The sequence below is a fragment of the Carassius carassius genome, chromosome 35 (genome assembly GCF_963082965.1).
Source record: "Carassius carassius chromosome 35, fCarCar2.1, whole genome shotgun sequence".
Lineage (NCBI taxonomy): Eukaryota > Metazoa > Chordata > Actinopteri > Cypriniformes > Cyprinidae > Carassius > Carassius carassius.
This window is the reverse complement of record NC_081789.1, coordinates 18,955,776-18,959,995: the sequence shown is the minus strand read 5'-3', so window position 1 is coordinate 18,959,995 and position 4,220 is coordinate 18,955,776. Positions and strand designations below refer to the sequence as shown.

General features: G+C 36.3%; 1 long non-coding RNA gene across 1 annotated transcript; it reads left to right on the top strand.

Moving 5' to 3' along the window:
* The first annotated feature begins 1,185 nt into the window (after positions 1–1,185).
* LOC132116143 (uncharacterized) lies at positions 1,186–3,452 on the top strand. Its single transcript, XR_009425602.1, has 3 exons — positions 1,186–1,564; positions 1,865–2,348; positions 2,436–3,452. It is a non-coding gene; the product is annotated as an uncharacterized LOC132116143 (long non-coding RNA).
* Positions 3,453–4,220: the final 768 nt, after the last annotated feature.

Sequence of the window (4,220 nt, the reverse complement as noted above, 5' to 3'; positions counted from 1 at the left end):
TATGTAGAATATATAGTCTATATGTAAGTTGCCTTCAGAACTGCCTTAATTCTTCGTGGCATAGATTCAACTAGGTGTTGGAAACATTCCTCAGAGATTTTGGTCCATATTGACATAATAGCATCATGTAGTTGCTGCATATTTGTCGGCTGCACATCCATGATTCGAATCTCCCATTCCTCCACATCCCAAAGCTGCTCTATTATATTGAGATCTGGTGACTGTGAAGGCCATTTGAGTAAAGTGAACTCATTGCCATGTTCAAGAAACCAGTCTGAGATGATTTGAGCTTTATGACATTCTGCTGCTGTAGCCCATCTGCTTCAGGGTTGGATGTGTTGTGCGTTCAGAGATGGTATTCTGCATACCTTGGTTGTAATGAGTGGTTATTTGAGTTACTGTTGCCTTTCTATCATCTCTAACCAGTCTCCCCATTCTCCTCTGACCTCTGACATCAACAAGGAATTTTCGTCCACACAACTGCTGCTCAATGGATATTCTCTTAATATTCTCTTTTTAAGACCATTCTCTGTAAACCCTAGAGATGATTTTGATTGAAAATCCCAGTAGTTTTTGAAAAACTAAAAAAAAAAACAGCCTGTCTCGCACCAACAAACATTTCACATTCAAAATCACTTAAATCCCCTTTCTTCCCCATTCTGATGTTTGGTTTGAACTTCAGCAAGTTGTCTTTACCACATCTAGATGCCTCAATGCATTAGGTTGCTGCCATGTGATTGGCTGATTAGCAATTTGTGTTACCAAACAATTGAACAGGTGTACTTAATAAAGTGACCGGTGTGTGTGTGTGTGTGTGTGTGTGTGTGTGTGTGTGTGTGTGTATATATATATATACAAACACACACACACACACACACACACACACACACACCAAGTCATAATTATGTGACAAAAAGTCTAATTTATATATACTAAGGCATAATTATGAGACATAAATTTGAAATTTAATATTTTTTACTTTTTATCTCATATTATGATTTAGTATCTCATTATTGTTTTTATTATTATTATTATTGCAACTTATGAGATAAAAAGGCAAAATGATGAAATACTGTGTCATAATTATGAGATAAAAATTAATGACACAAAAAGTTGAATATTTTTAATAATAATAATGTCAATTTCAACTCATAATTACCACCTGGTGTGTCATAGTTCCGATTTATGAGATATAAAGTCATAATATGTGATAAATTTAAACATGTGATAAGTTGATGCGTACTAAGATGTCTTCATGAGATAAAGACAAAATCAACATAAAAGGCTGAAATTTAGATATAAATGACAAAACAAATTTCACTTTTCATGTCATTTCTGCTGCATATGTGCTGGAAAGAAAGTTCCATAATATGAAGATGAATAAATAATGACCGAATTTTCATTTTAGGGTGTCCTGAGCTTATAAAGTTGCGATCTACTGTAAAGCAAGAAGAAGAAGATGCGTCAGGCGCTGGCTGTTGAGAACGCATTCAGGATGCGCTCAGGACAGTTCTTAGTTTGATACTGAAGAAACAAAGTCACCTACATGTTGGATGCACTGCGGGTGAGCAGACAAACATAAAATTTTCATTTTTAGGTGATCTATCCCTTTAAGGCTATAGATACATACAGTAAAGAGCCATTCACAGGGTTATGCTGTTTAAAGCATGTAGTACAACCAATTGCTGTTTTTATAATCTCTGAAGCATTTGATCAGGTGGCTCGTATTTGTTTGCATTAATTAGATATTCACCATTTACCTTTTTTTATATATATATTCTCTTCCTTTTATTATTTTTAATGTGATTTACATTGTAAATTATTTTCCACTGCTTTCGCCTCACAGAAACGTTGTCTTTTTCAGGCTGCACTATCTAATTCTGCAATGTGGGAGCTCATGCTAAGGATTAGCATTAGTCAGGGGTTGTCCTGCAGAGAGAAAACTGAACATTGGTATAAATATCAAAGGCATGACTGTGTGTGACACTGACAAATTGCAGTTGAGGTGCCATTAATTAAACGGGATCAGTAATGTGTGTTTAAATGAATTTACTGTTGCATTATTGATTCACTCGCCACACAAATTATCTTTCGAGGTGCATATGGAGGTTGCGGGTCTGGCTCCCCGTGAAGGATTTGTCAGGGTGAGGTCTGTGGACGTCATCTAGGCCTAAGGATGTATCCTTCTCCATTTATCTGGCAAGGAAAGCCTGGGGGGATAGAGGGGGGTGGCGGAGCTTGCCGGCTTTGTTTGCATTCAAACTGCAGATAACAAGGAAGCCCGAGCGGCGGCTCAGAGAATTCACTGGCGCTGCCCATGCTGCCAGACTGAACGGTGAATTAGAGAGGTGTGCTTGTGTACTTCACACATGGCTGATTGTGTAGCGCACGTGCTTTGTTCTTTTTTTTTTAATTTTTCCTTTGTTTTTTTGCAGGAAAACACTGGCAGCATGCTGAAGCTTCCTCTATCTGTGTTTATTTTGCCTATACAAACCATTTGGGTGCAAGATTAATCTGTCTTTACCTTGTCGGCATGCGGAAAATAGATTTATCGAGGAGGTGGAATTGAAATGATTGCTTTTCTTTCCTCTTTCTAATGTAATAAATGAATGCAAATTCTAAATTTAATCAGACCATAAAAGCACATAGCTAACAAAGCCCCTCACAGCTCTAACACAGATCTGAATTATGTTCGTTTACATCTATACAGGCTCTGCAATGCATTAAACTCCAACATAGGCCTGTGACATTTTCTTTGCATTGTTCCTGAGGGCGAGATCGAGTCTGTCCATGCATCCCAGCATGCCCCAGGGCCCTGGCTGAGCGAGGTAGAAAGCGCATTAACACGCAGCAATTTGTCAGGACATCAGTCCTCTCTGAATTGCAGTACATTGACTGGTACACAATGCACCAAAGGCAAGTGCTCTGACTCGATAAAAGTGAATGAAGCCCTCTCCTAGATGTTCGCTCTTTCTAATTTCCTGTAATGGACTTTTGTATGCTATGAGATTTGATTTAAGTTGAAGCGGTTGGTTTTAGGAGTCTGTTAGCTGGTTTGCTTTTGCTCTAATTGTTTCAGAGTAATTCAAAAGTGGTGTGGAAAATGCTGCTGCCTTTCAGCTGAGTGTTTATAATCAGAGACACAGAGTATATAAATATTAACCGTTTGCCAACTTTACCACCTACTTTAAGTATCACTTCATTCATAATCTTCTCTTCTTATATTTCTGATAAACGTGTTCAGTTTTATTAGAATAAAAGTGTAATGTCATCACTTGTGGGTAAGTTTACAGGTATACAGAGGAATATTGCCAATTTCTTAGTCTGCAGCAGTTTGTCAGTATTAAATGCACAACAATATAAATAATTCACATTTTATATGTAAACATTTGTATTGGCATTTTGCTTGGGTACATGATTGGTGTCCTTAACTAACCACAGAAATAACTTACATGATACAGTTTTGACAGCTACTATACACTGATTGTTAAAAAAAACATTTAATTTAGTGAGTCTTGTGCTTTTGAAACATCTGCCAATGAATCATGACACAATAAAATTGTTATATTTGTATCTTTTTTATTTATTTTATATCTTGCTTGAAAGTAAATATACGAAATATATCTTTCTTTGAGGATGTTTTGATGCTTTTATAGAAGAGTAAGAAAAAGTCACTTATGCAATGTACTGAATGTGTTTTTTTCTGTCTTGTTTTCCAGAAGAAATGAAAATCTAAACATATTTGAAAGGAAATATGATATATATATATATATATATATATATATATATATATATATACACATAACACAATTTATTGAGATTTATGCTTAAAACAAGAACAAAACTAGCTCAAACAGTAGAGAAATTGTGCTTGCAACACCTAGGTCATGGGTTTTATTCCCAGGGAACGCATGAACTAATAAAATAAATCAGTGTAAGCTGCTTTGGATAAAAGCATCTGTCAAATGCACAAATATATAGTATTAACATATTTTATACATATTATTAATTCATACTAGATTTGTTTTGAATTTTTGAATAAAATTGTGAGTCTTGATTGAAGTAAACGAGGTTGGATGTTAATTTTGCATTGCTGTCCGCCTCGGCGAGCGATGTAGCTTTGGGTCTGTGGCGAGGCTGGCTAGATTCCCATGGCACAGAGAGCAGCTGCCTGAGTTTCAGGGCTCTGGATAAAACTGTTTTTCTTCCATGCCGAGAGA